Source organism: Seriola lalandi, unplaced genomic scaffold (assembly GCF_002814215.2).
Source record: "Seriola lalandi dorsalis isolate HSWRI2012SDOR001 ecotype SW California unplaced genomic scaffold, Sedor1 jcf7180002054406, whole genome shotgun sequence".
NCBI classification, from domain to species: domain Eukaryota; kingdom Metazoa; phylum Chordata; class Actinopteri; order Carangiformes; family Carangidae; genus Seriola; species Seriola lalandi.
The window spans coordinates 126,434-147,628 of record NW_019524959.1 but is presented as its reverse complement, the minus strand read 5'-3'; the positions used below and the strand labels follow the sequence as shown (position 1 = coordinate 147,628).

Below are 21,195 nucleotides of genomic sequence, written 5' to 3'. Positions count from 1 at the left end.
GGGGGGGAGGGGCTTCATACAGGCTATTAATGGATGAGTTTTACCTCTCCACGTCCCTCTCTCCCTCCCTCCTCCCTCCCTCCCTCTTTCTCTCGCTCTGTGTGAATGTGAAGCAGTAAATCACTCGGGTGCAGACAGCCTTGAGCCGAGCTGACACTATACGCTGAAATCATTGTTCAGATGAGATGTGACACAAGTGCACAATTACCTTGTGGTATTACCTTCACCACCACAGCAGACTGGAGTCACTGTCAGTGTGTTTACACGCTGGCTATTAATTTGATTCTAACCACCATAGGACGGTTCTTCCAATATTACACACCTGAGGCTCGCTGTTTATTTTTTTGTCGTTGTTGTTTCAGGCACTTTAGCTTTTATTAGGGAGAACACAGTGAGGGAGCTGTGAGGGAGGTGACACAGTCAGCATCTCAAACCCCTCAGAAAGCAGGATGCAGCAATTGTCACCAATTTTACCAACATTTAAAAAAATTTTTTTTTTTTTAAAGAATCAAAGTAGTGTAAGGTTTGTTTTTTATTGTCTGGATTTAATGTTCTCATTCATCCAGGAGGCTCCAAGAGGAGTGTTTCAGCTGAATAAATATGGTCCTCCTGTGACAAGGACGGCTAGAAAAATGCTTTCATTCACACAAAATGAAAATGGAAACTGGGAGCAAACAATCATTGGTGGAAAAAGTTGTATCCCCTCAAAATACTGATCTTGTTAATGAGTTTTCTTTCTAAAAATTGAACTCTCAATATCTGTATTTTTTAAATGATTATTAAAGTAAACATGGAGGTCAACAGGACTTTTTATAAAACAGCTAAAAATACTTTGTTTTAGAGATAGTTTAAACAATGGTGCCCAACTCAGAAGTATCATAGATATTATTTTAAGTTATCTTGCTTCTGGATTAACAGAGCTTCGGATTTCTCTTACCATGTATACCATGAAATATAGTTTAGTCTTTTGTAAATGTTGTACACACCATGCAAAATGTCATGGAGGGAATCAGGGCGAAGAAGAGAGTTTGGGTTTTGCATTTTTAGATATAAGATATTTAAAATTGTTTTTGGTTAAACTTCAAGATTTAAATGAAATGGCATCTTTACTTTAAACCTATGTGTTACCTGCTCGTATGTATTACTTTGAAAGAGGACATTAAGATCACTGGTAATGGTTGTTTTGCAGGAAGTTAGTGATAATAAGATGATGATAACATCACAAGTTGTGTTACAATAACAATGCAAGTTGGCAGTCTTACAGTAAGATGCTTCGTAAATTCAACAAAGGCAAAAACGAATTTAATCCAAACTCAACTCTCAAACAGCTCATTAAAAATGATGTTTTTGGGTAATTGGTTAATGTGAAACTAATTTATTCTGTATCTTCCTTCAGGCATGATTAGTGATGGTGTGAATAAACACAGACGTGAACAAATTGCCTGAAGCCGTTTAGAAAACATACAAAAAACAAGATCATCAAATGTTGTAATCCCTTTAAATAACCCTTTAATTTATCTGCCGCATTCAGCAGGTGCTATCTGTCATCAGTTATTAGATTTATTGGTAACAACACAAGAACCAATATTATCACAAATACAAAAGAGATCTCTTCAGGGTTTATCACTTGATCATGGCTATGAATAAAACCAGATCCTGTTCTTTCTGGGCTTAGAACAATGCTCAAGATGAGACTGAACATTTAACTCATCAAACAGACCATTAGTGCCAAAAGCAGAAACCCTGTAGGAGAGAACAGGGCAATTTATCATGAAAATCCCAGACCACTTCTGCTCCAATCTCACCTACTTCTCTCTCTGTGTATTTAATATCCCTGAAGGCCAGCCCTGGCATTTGCTTATGTTCTGTTGTTGTACTCCCCTTGCTCAGCACTTGCCTCCTTCTTACTTACTCTGCTCGATTCAATTTGTGGCCTAAATGCCTTTCCCTAATATGTGTCATTGGAGCAGAGCAGTGGTGCTCCCTCTCTGGCTGCTGTGAAGAAGCTCCTCTGTGTTTGTCTTGGTTCGCTCGCTCCTCTGGGAGGAGATCGGGGACTCCAGTCGTGGTTGGCATGTTGTCTCCTCCAGCCCCGCTGCTGTTTGCAGATATTTAGTTCGGGATGACAATAAGCCGGAAGAAAACAAGCTCCTTTTAGGTCAGTAAGAGAGAGAGAAGGGGTGGACTGAGAGGGAGAAAGAGACCTAGAAAAAAAGGGGGGGACAGGGGACTCATCCCTGGATAGGGATTCTCTTTAAAGCTTTCTGTTTGTGAACCCTAGGGCCGAATTAAGGGAGCGTCATTATCCCTGGCAAATTACCACGCTGCCTTTGTGGTCCAGCCATGGTACATTAGGGTGCCTTAAAACGTGGCCGAGCCGTGCCCATTCAGCTCACAAAGAGAGGGGCCGCTGGCAGATCCTTGGCCTGTTTCACAGAGGAGGCATTCACACCACATCGGGGGGATGGTGACGGTGATGGAGAGGGTCTCCTGAGATGAGCAAAAATCACTCGGGCCAAGGCCGGTGTGACATAATCTTTAAGCACATGCCAGCCGATGATGTCATTACTTGGCTTCGTCTTGAGTTTGATCAGCCGTGGAAATCCCAGATCTGATGAGGGAGACTCGTGTTTCCATGTCAGTTGTGTCAGACGAGGGCAGTCTCATCCCCAGTCATCACACATGAACGCTTGTTTACGACTCCTTGGTGTCACTTCTACACACTGGCTCCCTTTAGGGTCATTTTACGATGTGCAGGGTAGCGTGATAGACTCCCAATGATGATGTATACGGGACGATCTTTCCCTGACCTTAACCAAAGAACAGACAGGACTCTGGATGTGGTGCGACAGTTGTGCACTTTGTTTACCCGCCATCTACCCCAACCATCTCCTGGAAGCTCTGCTGCCATTAATAAATGTTGTGCTAAAGTCATTTAAGAAATATGCCTCTGAACATAACCCAGCCAGCTTTTATGTTTCTTAACAAAACGCATTTGTTGTTGCAGTTTAGTTGCATAGAAATGTTATTCGTAGGAGACAGGTTGAAAAGTGTAGCAATGCTGTAGTGTACCCTGCATGTTGAACAGTGGTGCTGAAGGGGTACCCAGTGTGTTAAAAAGTGACACCAAGTGACCTCCCCGTATTCATTCATTAGCCACACCAGGATTTGAATGTTGTCTTTAATTGCTACTGAGCCGTGTGGCAACAAAATCATCAGCTCGCTACAAATGAGAACGTTTCTCCTTCAACTTGTGTAATTTCCAGTCGCTCCCTCAGGTGAACTACAGCAGCTGTCAGATCTTTGTCTCGTCTTATCCAGTGAACAGTCTCTCGTGAATATCACGTGCAGGTGTGCACAGTTTATCTGTATGTTCCCTGAGGACAGCGCAGCAGCAGCAGTCACGGAGTCACTCCTGCAGGACGAGGGACGGACGTTAGACTAATTGTCGGCTTGACAAACCAACAGAGGAAGAGTCATCACTGCTCTGTTCCTGATACGCTTTTAAATCTAACAAACATTTTGCCATCAATATTTTAGCGCTGAAACAATTAGTCAGTCATTTAGCCAATTTGTTGCTTTTCTCTGTTTTATATTATTATAAATTGTACACTGTTGGGTTCAAGATGTCTCCCTGAGCCCTAGACATTTTTTATGATTAAAAAAAAAAATGAATTAACTGAGAAATAATAGATTCATAGATAAAAACACGAACCAATAATGTGTAAAACACCCCTTAATTGATTTCTTCTCTTATTTTACCAGCTATCTTTATTTTTCCACAGTGTAATATTAATATTACTTAATGACATTTCTTTCAACAAGGAGATGTATAAACTTGGATTAATGTTGTGTGAACCAGACTAGACAATCCTTAATTTGATATATTCAAAGTAACTACAGTTGACTGGAGAACTAATGGACACATTTACTTACACGAATTTGTTTGTAGACTAAATCAAATAACAGGTAGCACTTTGCCAATAACTGATTTAAAAGTACTTGATGTCAGGCAGAGCTCTCCTGTCTGTGCAGTACGAAGTGCCTTCATGTGTCGTAAGGAATAAAACAGAGTGTCTGAAAGCACCAAACTGAATGCTCATGCTCGGAAAATACTCCCAAAGGCCCCCGCATCCCATTTGTTGGTTAATTTCCTCAATAAGCTGGCTGCTCCAAAACACATTAAGAACATTGGTTTTGTTTTAAGATGCAAAGTAATGAGCAGGTGCACAGTCCGGGGAAGAAAGAAAGAGCTGCAGATATAATGTTTGACCTGGTCAGTGCTTTAGTGTCTCAGGGGTTATTTGAGATGATTGGATGAACCCTGGTGTCTTCTGTCCCTCCACCTCTGAGAGGAGAAATTCTGAAACGTTGTAGAAGCTGATCTGAAAAGGAAAAGCAGAGGCATTGAGTCTACGTGAAAGATTTCAGCTGTTGCAGACTGCTTGCAACATATATATATATATATATATATATATATATATATATATATATCTGTCAGTTTTAGATGGAATCCGCCACAAGCTTTGGCGGAAATTTAGTGGCCGTTTCAAACATCAGCAGGTAGCTCAGACTCAATATAGAGTGATCAGAGTTGATCCTCTGGGCTTGAAATGGTTGAATCAAGTTTTCACCAAACGCCCATAAATTCAGAATGCACCATGAGCTGTGATGTCAAACTCTTCAAAGCAAACTAAATAAGCGAGCTGCTGAAGGTGCTGTAAAATTCCTAGTGTGTGAAATGTTTGTTCTTGGCAACTTGCCCTTATTTATCATCTAATCAACTGGAGGCTTTACCTCTACAATTGATGTCTCCATCATTTCATTTTTTTTTTCCCTGCGATACGTGGGAGATTTCATTACTTTCCAACATTGTTTCCTGGTTTTATGAACTCAATCCCTCTGCTGAAGTAGATGAAAGAAGGGAGGAGGCTTTTGTCCAGGGGCTGTGGTGGAAACCCTGAGCCCGTAAATCCTGCACTGATCTTTGGATCATTAAGCTGTGAGCCCTGAGTCCTTTGGTTCTTTATCACCAGGCCTGGATCCCAGGCCATAATGGAGGCTAACTGGCTAATGATTAGCTGTCCTCCACAGCTACTCCAGAGCCGGCTGCTGCTGCTGCTGCCGCTGCTGCTGCTGCTGCTGGGAGGAGGCTTTGAAAACATATAAGTCTGGCTTCAAATGCTTTCTCTTTTTATCTGGATGACTTGCTGTCCTCTTAAACTATTGAGAGTTTTCCAGAAAGCTTAGTGTGGAATGTTAGTGGTTTATGATTGCATAAAGCGATTATTCTGAGCACTTTATTAGAAACGCCATACTAATACTGGGCAGTTCCTCCCTTTACTCTCAGAACAGCCTCAGTTCTTTGTGGCATGGATTCCACAAGATGTTGGAAACACATCACTTGAGATCCACAATTACATTTACTCATTTGGCAGATGCCTTTCTCCAAAGTGACTTACAAATGAGGGACAACAGTACAGCTTCAGTGCAGTAGGAGACCTTGATGTAACATCTGTTTCATATGTGCAAGGAAAGGTAAAGATGTGCAACAACATTGCATAGTAAGCGGTAGTCAGCCATGTTAAGGTGTAAGAGGTTCTGCTCCATGTTGACATGATTGTATCACATAATTTCTGCAAAAATTGTCAGATGCACATTCATCTTCCGTGCCATCACATCCCAAAGCTGTTCTACTGGATTCACATCTGGTGATTGGGGAGGCCCCTGAAGTAGACATTAGAAGATGGTTGATTGTGGCCATAAAGTGAGACACATGGTCAGCAACAACATTCAGCTAAGTCTTGGAATTCAAATCATGATTGATTGGTAGTAAGGGGCCCAAAGTGCTAAGAAAACATTCCTCACACCACTATACCACCAGCAGCAGCCTGGACTGTTGACATTAACCAGGTTGGATCCATGGATTTATGCTGTTGATGCCAAATTTCTGACCCTCCCATCTGCTGCCTCAGCAGAAATCCAGATTCATCAAACCAGGCTGTTTTTGCAGTCTTCAACTGTCCAGTTTTGGCGAGCCTGAGCCTGAGTCCGCTGCAGCCTCACGTTTCTGTTCTTGGCTGACAGGACTAGAACCAGACGTGGTCTTCTGCTGTTGTATCCCATCTACCCCGAGGTTCAACGTGTCGTCCACTCTGATATACTTTCCTGCTCACCGCAGTCGTAAAGAGTGGTTATCTTAGTTACTGTAGCCTGTATGTCAGCTCCAACCAGACTGGCCATTCTCGTCTGATCTCACTGTGTGATTTCATGCATCGCCCTGATGCCACATGATTAGGTGTTTCCTAATACAGGGCTCAGTGGGTGTACGTATTAAGCTGCTTGTGGCCCTGAAGTGTTGTAAAGCTGCTAATGTAACTAGTCAACAATAGATGGTGGAGCAGTTTGTGCACATGTGCTTGTGAATTTGACAAACAGTATTTGCCTCCTCTTGGTGCTGCAGCTGAGCAGATTGCCTCGTCTCTGAACACTCTCTAGGTTAATGGGAGAGGAAGATCATTGGCTTCTGTGAAAATCAGGATGGAGATGCAGTGTTTTGGATAATGAAACCCACTTTTCTTCCATGTATAAAAAAAAAAAAATCCTTGATTACTTTAGCTTATTCTGGAGCTATGCAGGCTTGTGATACACTTTGGACTTTGAACCAAAGATAGAAAATAGCTATGATCAGTCTGTCCACTTACAAATTTGACTTTGAACTAATTATTTTTCAAGGGAGATGATGTAAGGTAAGTGTTGTGTGGAGGCAAAGGAGGCCTCTCCTACCAAAGCTTCATCCAGCAAAACTGATCTACAGCCCAGTGCAGGATTTCACCACCACATCAGGAGGTGTATACTTATACAAAAGGAAATCATTGTGCAAATATTAATAACCAAAGTAATTTAATTTACCTTATTTTATTCACTGTGACTCACTGTTGCAGATAATGTTCAAAAAACTTTTAAATGCCATTTGAACAGGCCTATTTAATGCCAGAATTTTTTGATTGATTATCTCATCATCTGATCTAGGATCTGCCCACGGCAACAACTGAATGGCTAAACTTGGCTAACTAAAATACTTGCATGAGGTTAGCAATAATTAAAAAAAAAAGTTTTTAACGTAACTCAGTTTCTTCTATTTTTTCCTGTTAAAGTTTTTAACTTACATGAGGGTGTCGGGATCGAGGGTGTTGTATGCGATACAGATTTAATACCCCTTGGAGGCAAATATGTGCCATGCGATATTTGGCTACATAAATAAAATTGACTTCACTTGATTTAATTGGTCTCTGATGGGAATCCAGTCTTTGGCATCAAAGAAACGCAATATGGCCATCCTCCGCTCTGACCTCAACACCCTCCTCTCTACCTTACAACATAAAGTGCAAACTGCCTCCTGCATGGGAACTAAATGTTGACAATGAACACAGTTCATCACTCATACTTTATACTCCAGTACCTACCTGATCAATCTCAGTTCTTTTTGTCTACACGTTTCCTGTTGATGTCGTCACTCCCAACTTTCGGTTACATACGAGTCCTGTAAGCTCCTAAAGCGCAAGTATAAATCCAGCTTTAATGTGTTAACATGTCTTAAATCCTATTAGAAACCCTTGATTTATTTTGGGCTAGACCAGCCTCATCTGAGTCGTACCACAGAGCAGAACTTACCTATCTCCTCTGTCAGATTCTGAACTCTGCGGGAGCACCACTTTGACTCCACACAGCCGCTCGGTTGTGGGCTCCTGGCTGTAAACTTGCTGTTTTCTGCTTAATCATTCAGTAAGGATTAGTGGCACTGTGTGTTTTCTAATTATAGACCTGGACTGTGCACTCTCCTCCTCTGTGGGGTCAAATCTAGCCCACCAGGCCCTCAGCCAGCGGCTTACTCACAGCTACACTCCACTGCAACTTTCACACGTTTATTTCTTTGTCGTTAACTTGTCATCTTTTTTATTGTTATTCTTTATTCTTCTTTTTTTTATCAGTCCATGCTCTCTTTTCTCTCCTTTTTCCCTTTTTTTCTCTCCCTCTCTCTTTTGTTCGGCTCACACCAAAGACTTTTCATTTGGATAAAATAAAACTCAATGAGGAAGCTGTCAAAATAAATCACTTCCTATATCAAGGAGGAAACAAGGAATTGCCTGAAAGAAAAAGGACACCAATTCATTTTTTTTCTTCCCACACAATCAATCAGTTCCCTTTCACATCTTTTCATTCTGGGAGAACAATAGGTTTGATTAACCCCTCTGGGAAAGCTCATTATCCATTTCCATTACAAAGGTGTTTGTAAGACACTTTGAATTTGAAACGCCAGAGCAAAAAATATATAGATCAATGGAATATACTGATGCCCATGAGTTCTGAAAGAGAATAATAGTAAAATGATGGCTGCCAGTCTCATCTCAAGCATCTGGCTTAACAACAGGCCAGATGTGTATTCTGCACTGTGTGTGTCAGAAATGTGTTTTTGATCATTGTGATTTCTGTCAGCTGGGATGCTTGAAACGGACGTAAGTATACAAGCTGACAGCATGTTTTTTTTTCTCCTCTGCTGCCCACTGACATGAAATGTTTCATATCACCTTCCCCTTCCTTCACTTCATAGATGAAGTGAGCTGCAACAGATTTGAATTTTATATTTATGAGTTTATTTTTATCATCAGACCCTGTCACAGTCTTTTGGGTGTTCCATTGTTAAGTCGAATCAATTTCTTCAAGCGTCACCTAGGAAATGGTTCAATCCATTTTTAATCAAAGCACCTTATTAAGCAGGAGTTCAGATGAAATTAGTGTGTCTATTTTCCCATCACTTATTTGTTGAGCCTGTGATGTGGAACCATATGGTGGTTGTGGAGATAAATGTATGTTCTCTGAAATAACCTCAAAAAAATTCATTTCCATCATGAAATGTGTTTTAATTAACACTGAACATTTTGGAAGATACATTTGTTTGCCGTACGTAGTCCACACAGACCGTTTGGCCACCTTGGTTGCACATCTGTCTGCAGATGTGGGCATGTTAACAATTTGAAATTGTACAAACCCTCACGGTTACGCAGACACAGAATAATTTGAGCTTTACCCAGCACTTTTATCTCTGTGTGTCCAGCACATAGAGAGAGAGAGAGAGAGAGAGATCCTGGTTAGCTTTAGCTTAGTTTAGCCTCTTCGCTAAAAGACAGATACCTGGCATTAACATTGGATCTGTATCTGAATACATTATCTGGATAGTAACGTCCGATCCACAGATTGAATTTACATCTGGTGTTATTAAGCGTCCTTGTTTTTTCGATCTCAGTACCCAAATAAGTTAGGTGTGTTGGGCAGATTTGTCAACAAACATGACACATCCCAGATTAAATGAAGCAATGCCACGGACAGACGTCACTTATCTTTGGATAGCGATGTAGCTGCTGCTATCGCTTCCAGTTTTTGTTTGAGATGTCTGTGACGATTCTCAGTCATCCAGGTTGAAAAGTTGAATCTTAGGCAACTGCGCTTGGTTTTAGATACTTGAAGACATTTCACCTCTCATCCAAAAGGCTTCTGCAGCTCTGATTGGCTGGTGTTTAGCCACTGATGTCACTTGATTCGTTAGTGCTCCTGGTTGTGTAGCGACAGTCGTGACAGTCGTTGGAGTCACCTGAGGTCAGGTGTGAGTGTTTGTTAAATCTCCTGGGAAGGGATGAAAAGACAGCATTGGAGGTTTGGGGACAGGTGGCGTCTTAGACCTCCTCCTCTGTTTAGGGAAGGTTTCGCTACTTTGACACAGATGGCCTAGATTAAGTTAGATTTTTGACCTTCTGTTGACACACTTGCTTGTATCCAACTTCACCTCACTACACAGCACATACAGCAAACCTTTTTTTCTGGTCCACACGTCTTTCATTTGACTTTGCACACACTCTCGTACAAACCCTCTGGATCTTTCTGGGCATCTGGATTTTATTTCAGCCTCTCACTTAGTTATACTATTTTTTTTTAAAAGGTACTTTCCCTCAACGTATCAAAATGAGATTACATGTAATCCTTGTTCTTGTGAAGGATGACCTCTTTTTGGGAGAATTAGGTTTCTTTACAGAATTAATTACTCTGAGGTTTGGGGCTGAGGAGATTTCTTTGTGTTTTCAGGCTCTGTGTCCTTTGTGGGACTGACAGAGAAGGTGTTATTAGTTATATTCTCTGTGAATATCGGAAAAATAGAGACACAGGAAAGATCCTTAATTGAAAAGTGGTAATATATCAAACTAAACAGACCATATCAATTAGTTAATGATTAGACTGGTAATTAGGTCTTTGGAAACCCCTTCTCTCTGTACAGGCGACTGATGGTTGTAGCTGAAGATATCTTGGATGCTTAAAGACGCTGGCATATCATAAAACCATCCTCACACATTCTCTGATGAAGATATCCACGCTGCAGCCCCCAGTTTACAGCTCAGCTTGATCAAACTGCTCATTTACAGAACTAATGAGAAAATGAACAAAAATTAAGGAATCATTTGGTTGTTTTATTTCATCAAGAAAAGAAGCTGGAGTTCCTTTTTTTTTCTGCTGCGGGTGATTATATCACAATTACAACACAACACGGCCCCTTCAGGCACTCGGCGAGGGCGACAGCTCCCTTTTGGAATTATACACGTAGCGTTGGAGGCGTGTTGTGTGCTGGGGTGGTAAACAATGCCGCAGTGATCAGACTTGTTTTCATTTTCATCACCAAATTTCCTGGCATAAAGCCTGGGTCACGCATCAAGAAGACTGTAACGAGAAATTGTGTTGTGAGACCACATAGCAATTAAAACAGGATACAAGATGCTTTTTTTTTTTTTAATTTCTAATTACATCACAATGGATTTAATTACGGCTGCATGTTGTGCAAAAGCAACAGTGTCGCACATAGCGTTGGGCTTGATCATCTGTCTTTTATTTGTGACAGGATGTTCCCTCGCTCCCTGGACTGTAACCAGCGTTCGGGAAGAGGCTATGAAATGGGACACAAACACTGGCACCATTTGGGAAATATATAGGAGTTTATGAAAAGGAACAAATGATCCGCTGCAGCCTTTTTTTTTTTTTGCCACTCTGTGTTTGATTCTAACATGTATCTGTCTCTAAAGAATTTAAATAATTTACAATTAACGATCTTTTAAATGATAACTTAATGATCAGTAGACTCCGGTGATCTTTGCGTAATGATCGCACAGAAGGTGACGGCTCATTCAGAGCGCTTCCAATAAACATGTGCACAAAGCCTTTTCTTAAAAGTTGAACCTCTGACAGTTCAAAAGCATTGTACTCTTCTGACAGCTTATAGTGCTTCTGCAATCTTAAATCCCTCTCCCTGACACCTCCTCTTCCTCCTTTGCTCTCCGTCTTTGTGAGAACAGCAGGATGTGACAGCTCTAAACTGAACAGTGTGAAGTTTGTGAAATGGAAATGGCTTTGTGGTTTCTCCTAAATGTCTGACCACTTTATCTGTGTGTGTGTGTGTGTGCGTGTGTGCATGTGTGTGTGCGTGCATGTGTGAGACATTGTTTAGCTGTAGCTACATGTGTCCAGCTTGTGAGATGTAATGCATTTGTCTGTAAATCCATCCCCACAGACAACTGATGATCAGGTTTTGCTGTCTTGCTCTTTATGCAAATAACAGAAAACATCAGGACCACAGTGTTTCTGCACAGGTGGGATAATTTTCCTCGTCGGACAGTGCGGCACATGAGCACATTGTTACAGTAGACAAATGTGACCTTGTTTTCCCTCGAGTGACCAAAATGTCCTGTATAGCAAAAAGCAAAAACGCCAATATAGACAGGTGTCAAATTAAAGGAAAGAAGTGAATTTAGAAGCTCAAGGGATCACTGATTGATTTGATGCTCTGGCTGTCACGGCCATCAGATCTCAACTTAAGTGAACGCCTAGGGGAGATTTTTGAAGCGACAGCGCTCTTTAGCACCTCTGTCAAACCACCAAATGAGGGAATATTTTTTCCTTCAAGAGCTGTTTCCATCCCTCCAGTTCAGAGACCAGTAGATGTATGTCAAGGAGAATGAGAATTTATGCAGATTTTTCCCATTAATCTGTCTCATATCTGTGGGTGGATTTGTGCAACAGTAACAGTAACAGTGTTGAGGGCAGCTATAACAACACGATCACTCATATTTGCCTCTCAATAAGTCGAGGAGAAAATTTACTTCAATGACCCAAAGCAGCAGTGTGTCGTCTGTGATTGCACGTTGCTCAAGATGTAATTTAGCTGTGTTTTATCTGTGCTGTTTTATGTTACTGTATTTACATCATTGCTGTAAAAAGTTTGTAGTTTGTTCCTTTGCAAAGAACAAGAATTCACGATGTGGTCAGCATAATGGGAAAAACCTCTCAACATAAGACACCTCTCCTCCGCGCATCACATATGTTCAGTATTCCCAGCGTGTTCCTGTCACAGTTTCACACTGTTGCTCTCCTTGAATCCCTGCTGAGCATACAGCTGGACACAAAAGAGGTGCATTATGCATTATGCTGTCATGTTTGCCACAGTTTAAGCCCTGTATGTAGTGATAGACATGAACTTAAGTGTGTGTTTGCTGCAGAAGCAAAGAGGGTGAGACGTTTTCTAATAATCAAAAGATAAGAGAGGACTTGACGTTGGTCAAGTGCGGTCAAGAATATTGTATGTGTTGACTCTACACACTGAAAGTTTTTGTTCAAATGAGACCCACGAAAAAAAATCCCCAGCTACAATTTGGCTGATTAGATTATTCGGAGTGTGTTGACTGTGTTAACGGTTGTATTTTTAGCTGTCTGGCTGTCATTAGATCACATGAGATGAGTTTTAATGCCATGTGAGCAGGAGCAAGATGTGTATCTGTGTCACGAGGCTTGTCAAATTCAGCAGAAAGTGTCAAACTGACTGGAACACAAGATCTAAAATGATGTTATAAATATTCTCTCCTTCAGTGATTGTTTTTCACATCATTCTGCTGCTAGCAAATCCTATATATACTGTATATATATATATTTTTTTTAGCAATTTCTATTGATTTTCCATCAAACCCTCCATACAATTTTTTGCAGTGTGTTTTGGATATGAAGCATAGTACAGATGCCTCACTCTAACACTGGTGTCATCCTTATTTAATGGTACTTGTAAGCTCTCATAGTACTTTAAAAGGGTTAAGTTTTGCATGACCCCTTAAGGCTGTATCTGACTCTCTCAGGTTTGAGCAAATGCATAGTGTCTCTAATCCATCTGCTGAAGTCAGGACGAGCTTTTTCCTCTCAGCAATGAGATGTCTGACAGTCACGGAGGTAAACGATATGACGACATAAGCTTTGCCTTTAAGGGAGGGAAATTTCAGGGGTAAATCTTAATAAGGCACATATGGGATTGGGAGTGAGGGGGCATTAACGATGTGCTAAGTCTGGGGCAAGACCAGAGCATGTGTGTATGATCCGCTGGTTGGCCTTTGCAGCGAGGCCATGAAGGGTCTACGTCAGGGGAAATTTTCACAAGTCTTACCCCGGTCAAATGTCCTCTCAGAGCAAATTTGATTTGTATCAAGCTTGATAAGTTTTACCAAGTCAAGCACTGCCTCCCATTGACCATCCGTCATTTCCTCTACAAGGTTGTTCTCCCCAAATCTCCTAACATCCTGCAGTGAGTGAGGGATGATATGATATGTATTGTCATAGAGGATATAAATTCAAACTCTGCTATATGGGAATGATGAGGCGATGATGAACCGTGTTGTCTGTCGGAAAGTCTGGAAAGGAAGGAATACTTCTCTGGATCTAATTTGGAGATATCTCTGAGACTGAGGTAAATCGAATCCTTGAGAGAGTTGTGCAAACTATCCAAACTCGCTGTCCACATATAGATTAGAAATAGATTGTATACCGTTTGAGGAGCAAGTGCCAGAGTTCAAATCAGAGAGAGAGAAGGTGGGAAGTTAGGATAGTTCTAGTCTGGAAAAGTGCAGCATTGTTGTCTGCAATTTGAAATGCTTTTGAAATTGTGCTCGGATTCTGATTGAATGATAGACCACTGGATTAAAGCAAAATTGGCTTTGAAAGGGGGTTGATGGGGCAAATAAAATGGAGCCAAGATTGAGTGGGCTAAAGGCGTAATTCACATGCACCTGGGCCTCACACCTACTTGGCAGGTTTCTTTCAATCCAGTGTAACATTGCCTTTATATTACATTCCCAATAATAATAAATCAAATTGGAGAGGGTCAGGCCAGCAAGCTTTCTGGGTCTTTGAAGGGCATTTCATTTAATTCTACGTGTGTGGTGATGTGCTCTTTCTCCAGTGAGTTAAAGGAGGATTTCTTTCAGGATTGGGATGTTTTGAAAAAGGTAAAGAAATTTTGGGTAACACAATCAATTTAGCAAATAATTGATGTTGAACTGATGGGTCTTCACCTATCAGTGAGAACAGCTGTATCATGAAAATAAATTAAACAGTTAAGTCAATTTAAAAAAAAACAAAAAAAACAAAAAAACCTGTCCAAATCCTGTCCAAGTTGTTTTGATTTTCATTTGAGTCTTGATTTTCAGCACCGGACTGATGTCTGCCATACAAATCTTGACCTGAAGTTCTGTGTTTTGTGTGTCTGTAAAGATGCGTGTGTCCTTGAGTGAGAAATCACAACCATGCTACCAAACAAAAGAACAGGAGCAATTCTTTGGAATTGAAGACAGAAATGGCATGGGAAGAAGGACCCTCCCCCAATAAGAATATTTAGTCATCTCGGCTGTATGTTTGTGTAGTTATTAACCATAATTGATTTTTCAAGAGGAGGAAATGAGCTCACAGGGTGAATTAAACTTGAGTGGAGGAAGTTAACTGGCATTCTTTAACAATAAAAGACTAATTCTTTCCATAATCTAAATTAAAAACATTACTCAGTGTGCACATTTATCATTTAATGCTCATTGTTTTATTAATATATATTTATTAATGTAATTGTTTCTGTTCTGTTGAATCATTTTTCACTGAAAGATGCCTGTATTATAAAAGGAGATTGGTTTAAGAGAAGACACTATGTATAGGATATAAGCTCCTTTTGTGACGATCACAGCTCAGAAAATGCTTCTGCTTATAGAAAGTGAAGAGAAACAGGCGGAAAATGAGCTGCTGATTATGCACTAGAACTACTAGCTCTAGCACTCTGAAACAAACAAACAAACAAGCAAACAAACAAGCAAATTAATGGTTAAAATTAATTGTTTTTGCTGCACGTGTTGTTTTTCAAATCTTCCACCTGTATTCTTTTTTGACATTTTAATCCTAATTTTCTTAAAAACAGAAAATAATGAGCTGTGTGCAGTTTGGACATTGTCCCGGTCAGCACTGTGGTGAAGCTGTGGGAGTATGTGACTTGCTGAAAATGGGACTGATGATTATTATATCACAGATCAGCCTAATTAATGAGACGGTGACACTGTCTGGATTGTCTCGAGGCGGTGCCGCCGACGCCGCTGACCTGTTGCGTCTGTCGTGTCGAGACCACTGAGAGTCTGATCAGATTTGTTAAGAAGAAAAGAGCTGCTCTGCTCGGGCCGATGCATAATCGGCAGCTGATTTTCCTCTGCACAGTGCAGGGACCTACACACGACACACACACACACACACACACACATACATACTGTACTTCCTCACAGACACATCCACACACTTGGCTGCTGGTGACGGCCTACTCAGTGTCACATAGTGCCTTTATTATAAGTAGAATATGTGTGTGTAATTGGAGGGTTTTGCCAGATTGTTATATAACCATCAACAACAAAATTAATACTTCAACAAAAATTCTTCATTTTGGAATCACAAAGGTGCTTTTCACAAACTGTGTGTTTGTGTGTAGTTGGCGGCTTTTATTAAAGTTTTGCAGCCAATCCCCAAGTAGCACAATGGAAGAGAGTGATGAATGCCCACAGCTAGAATCCAATAAGATGGATTTGGTGGGAACGGCAGCTCTTGCTCACTCATTCAGACACCATCTTTCCTCTCTCTCTCTCCCTCTCTCTCTCTCACTCTCTCTCTCTCTTTCTGTTTAGTCTCTCTCCTTCACGCCATCACACACGCCGAGCCGCTCATCCACCAGCAGGGTTCCAAATCAGTCGTTTGTTCACGGCAGATCAATGCTCTGTAATCATCAGGGGAGGCACACTGCTTGGTCTTTAATGGAATGCCACCTACCTGGGCGGCCTGTCTCGCCGAGCCCGTGCTTCCAGTCTGAAGTGGATTCACCGGAGCAGTCGGTGATCAACATAGTCAGACACATCAGCTGTCTGCTGTAGTCTCCATTGTGGATAACCATTCAGTGCTGAAAGATTGGAGCCTACTGTACAGGCAGGCTTTGAGAGACAGCAGCATGAATGCAAAAAAACCTGCACGTGATTACATTCACACAAGATTTGTATTGGATTCCAGTGTCGCTGCCTGGCATTGAAGAAGAACTGTGCTAAACATGTGCTTGGAAGAATTATGAAAGCAGAAATGAATGAATGAAACCTTTGTCTTGCACAACAGACCTTTACGACGTGCATATGAAAGCCTCGGACACAAGCGATGTGTCTATAAAGAGTACAAATTAGGAAAAACAATAAAGAAACGATATCTAAGACGCAGCTGTAAAATAAAGAAAGTTTGTTAAGTAGGTGGATGCTGCAGGAGACAAAGGCTGTGATACCTGTTTTTGTTCTCTGCCTGGACATGATGTATCTCAGTCCCGCAGGTAAAACTGTATTCAGACAACAAAGGGTCTGATGGATTTGTTTTGATCTTATGAGCGAGCTCATAAATAAAACTGTCTGTCATTTCTCTGGTAGAGCACACCTAGTTACCTTGCTACCCTATCTGACAACCCTGCTCAGCTCAGGCACTAAAAAAACAACCCTGTGTATTATGCTTCCTGGACAAGCAACCCTTTGTGGGTGTGCAAATGAGTGTCCTCGATTGGAAACCGCGGTGGATGTAGTCTGACATTGTTACACCACCACAGGTCTTACAGGAAGGGGGTTGGGCTGGATGGTTAGGCAAACAAAGATTCTGAAGATGATGGTCTTTCTATGAACTGACCCAAGTTGCAAGGAATGATGTTTCATATTTCTGTTATAGTCACATAGGTGTATTTCTGTAAGGCCCTCACTCTCAGCCACTCACAGTCTTTCATGTGTTAGCACTTGTTGGTTTGTTGCAATGCGTTCATTCTGAAGGTTAATACAATTTGAATTAAAAAATCCTCTAAAATAATTATTGCATCAACCTGTAAAGTCTCTTGCAGCATGCTGTGCTTGCACTTTTAGCGTTTGTTTTGGCATTTAAATTGCAGGATTATCATTATCAATAATAATGTGCATGTATTTATACTTTGAGCATGGTCAGTGGAAAGTTTTGTTTTCTCTGAGTTTTATTATGAGGGCAGCAGTTCTGAAAGCAGTTTATCTCTAAACTTGAAATGGTTTTTTGCTGAGCCTGGGTTAATACTTATTGTCTTTGCAATAGGGGCAGATGTAAATGTAAATAATGTGTTTAAATTGGACACCATTTATTATTCTACATAGCACAAAATGCTTTCTTTGGGGCCAGAGACAGGTGCATATGTACTCTTACAGATGTTACAGATGTTGGACCTAAGGCATGGTATGAAGCCTCTTGTTCATTTACTCTTTGATCTGATAGTTTCTGATTTAAATCCAGATTTTGCCAGTTTTACAGTATTGTATGTGGGCAAAGTTCTTATATGTATGTTTGCGTTGAAAACAACATTTAACATTTGAGAAGTTTGACTTCCTCTCTTAAAATTTAAGAAGGTATATGTGTGTGTGTGTGTATATATATAAAAAGTATTGTTTTTGCTAAATATTGATACAGAAATCTTCAATACCAGATTCCTCTTGTGGATTCATGCCTCCTGGTTACTTCCAGACATCTTGAGTTGCTCCACTTCCCATTAGCATTCCAGAGGGATAACAGCTATGGGTCGTGAAGTTTGTCATAGCATTTGCTGTAGCAGCTGCTCCTTTTCTCCCATAGGTAATGAGAGATTTTCTGCCATTTGTAAAATGTTGAATAATCCATTCGATCTCCAGGCCCCTACTCCAAATTCAATTCACTTTGCAGTTCAATTTTATTTGTATAGTGCAGGATCCCAACATAATGTCTTGAGGCACTTTACAGGGTAGGGTCAAGACCATACAATATTATAGAGAGAAACCAAACAGTTCCCACACTGAGGAAACTCTTGGCAACAGTGGAGAGGAAAAACTCCCTTTTAACAGGAAGAGAAAGAGACCAGGAATAGATGTTAATAATACCCATAGATGTAATGCTTTTGTAAATTATAACAACACCAATTATTAATAATAATAATAATAATAATAATAATAATAATAATAATAATAATAATAATAATAATAATAATAATAATAATGAGTGTTGTAGTGACAGATCTGGATCTTGCAGCTTCAGAATCAGAGATACCTGCAGAATGAGAGAGAGAGAGAGAGAGAGAGAGAGAGAGAGAGAGAGAGAGAGAGAGAGAAAGAGAGAGAGAGAGAGAGTAGAAGCACAAACTATGGAAGAGAGAAAATACAAAGTTGTCATAGTTGACATGCAGTATGACATAAATGCAGAGACAGAGGGAGAAAAGAAGTGCTCAGTGCATCATGGGAAATCCCCCAGCAGACTAGGCCTATAACTGAGGGATGGTTCAGGGCTCTAACTATAAGCTTTATCAAAGCCTAATCTTGAATGTAGAGAGGGTCTCTGCTTCCTGAACCCAAAGTGGGAGCTGGTTCCACAGCAGAGGAGTCTGATGACTGAAAGCTCTGCCTCCCAGTCCACTCCTAGAAACTCTAGGAACCACAGGTAGGCCTGCATCAGAGTGCAGTGTTGTGTTGGGATCACAGGGAACTAGGAGCTCTTTAAGATACGATGGAGCTTGACCTTTAATGGCTTTGCAGGTGAGGAGGAGGATTTTAAATTCTGAGCTGGATTTTATAAGAAGCCGATGCAGAAAGGCTAACACAGCAGAGATATAATAATGTTGGCTCTCGTATTCTAATGTTAAAGTTTGATCCCATGTAAGAAGCAGAATGAATGTGGAGAAACACTTTTAGTTGGTGCTGTTTTGTCTGGCTGTTGTTTTCATCCAGTAGTGCTACCAGAGATGTGATCAGTCACAGTGTCGCCAATCATAGGTGCACAATGTTCATATAGATTGCTGTTTTTTCACAGAGTAAATCCAGATCTATCCCAGGACGTGACAGTTTATTATTATTTTTTGTTTTGTTTTCCATTCAGCACAATTCACCACGATATTCTCTCAGACAGGGAAACAGCTCACACAGAAGCAGTGAGCAAAGAGCCAGACAAGTGGTCTGTGTTGTGTCTGAGTGACCAAAGCCCTGAGCTCAGTGCCACTGTCACAGCCGAGTCACTTCTATAACACGAACACAGCACAGACACAAACAGCTCTTTAGGCACTGGTGACAAGCCTGTCGTCAGGCTTTCTATGACTGATCAGTATTGTGTCATTATTGTTTTAGATGAACTGTCATTGTTAATAAAATATTACCGCTCACTACTACAGTTCAAGAGTGACGCTTAGAAAAGGACATAGAATTTGTATAAGTGCAGCTGTGGCTTTGTGGTGTTTAAAGTTTTACTGCTTTTCCACCTTTAATTTTATATTTTTCCTGTTGGAATACTAATTCAATCATTTGCTTCGTTCTTCCTTGAAGTTCAGATTCCTCCGAGAGAAAGCTGGCATTTGTGTTGATCAGTCATGCATTCAGATCATGCCACCTTCCATGTTCCCATGTGTGCCATGGTGTCAATTAAACCTGAGGTCTGCTGTGCTCTAGCGGGCTGACTCTGTCTAATGGGGCTCCATGAGAAGAGACTATCCATAATAGAATTAATAATGAGACACACCAGCGAAAAGGGCTCAGTTATCGTCACCATCTCATTTGCAGTGAATTCTTACTCGCTTTCAGAAATAAAACATTAGAAACCAAACTGGACAAAAACCCCAAGCCTGGCCATAAAACTCCCTTCATGGTGCATAAAATTCCAACGAGTTCCAGTCCTACGCAGCTCTCGGTGATTAAAGCTGCATGGGTGTATTTCGGCGGGGAAGTGGAAGTGTGGTGTTGTAGAGTTACAATTCAGATCTATCAGCGCAGAGAGGAAGGGAGCTGACAAGGAGCAGAAGGGTTTCTTTCTGCTCAGTGCCACAGAAATAGAACAGAGAGAAGACAGTGCTGTGGAAGAGAGATCTGTACTCTTTCCAGCAACCTGAGACGAAATGCAAAAATAAAGTTATAAATATAAGGCATTTTCATAGAATAAATGGAAGCTTTTATAAAGTTGCAGCTGTTCTGAACAGCCAATCTCACTTACTTCCCCTAATAAACGGCACTATGGGTAGTCTTTGCCAGCTGTAGTAATGATGACGGGTGCAAAGGAGGAAGTTCGGTGATGTAGTATATAGGTCGCAAAAGTCGGCATTAGGAGGCAGGGGCAGATGGACGGGTCGATAAAACACAGGACATGGCCACAGAAGACAGTTGTTAATTTCCTGTGATGCACAACCTTAACTGCACATTTATTATTGTAACCATGACGATGAAGGTCCAGTTCGCCTGCCACCTATGTGTGTGCTATTTCGGGAGACGCTCCCATGGGTCGTATCAGAGGGTAGGGACAAACCAATATGCTTGTTCAGATGGGGGCTTACTGGGTAGGAGTGTGGAGTATGATGTGTTTTTATTTCCAGTGGTAGTGACAGGGATTGGAATAAACAGACAAACTGAGTCATTTTCAAAAACAGCAAGTTCTGTCGCCATGGCTGAGTGGACTAAGAAGAGTGTCACCTACAGAAACTCAAAGACACTCAACAGAAAATACAGGGAAAAATGAGTCATAGCACTTCAACTGAAGGAAATATAATTTCATATCAACTGTTGCCCTCAACCTTTGACTCTCTGTTCAGTGGATTTAAATGTGTTGCAAGGTATAAATGCACTTTCAGGTTAATTTCTTTTTCCAAAAGTATAGAGATACAACAGAGAACCAAACAGTTCACAGAAAGCTGTTTGCCTAAAATTAACTTTAATTTGCGGCTGCAAAGATATTGTACAACCTCAAGATCACCGACTTTCTCAAACCATCACCGGCATCATT

General features: G+C 40.9%; 1 protein-coding gene across 5 annotated transcripts in view; it reads left to right on the top strand.

Moving 5' to 3' along the window:
* The window catches only part of sema5ba (sema domain, seven thrombospondin repeats (type 1 and type 1-like), transmembrane domain (TM) and short cytoplasmic domain, (semaphorin) 5Ba), a 173,942-nt gene that overhangs the window by 33,152 nt on the left and 119,595 nt on the right, over positions 1-21,195 (top strand). The window lies entirely within an intron of this gene.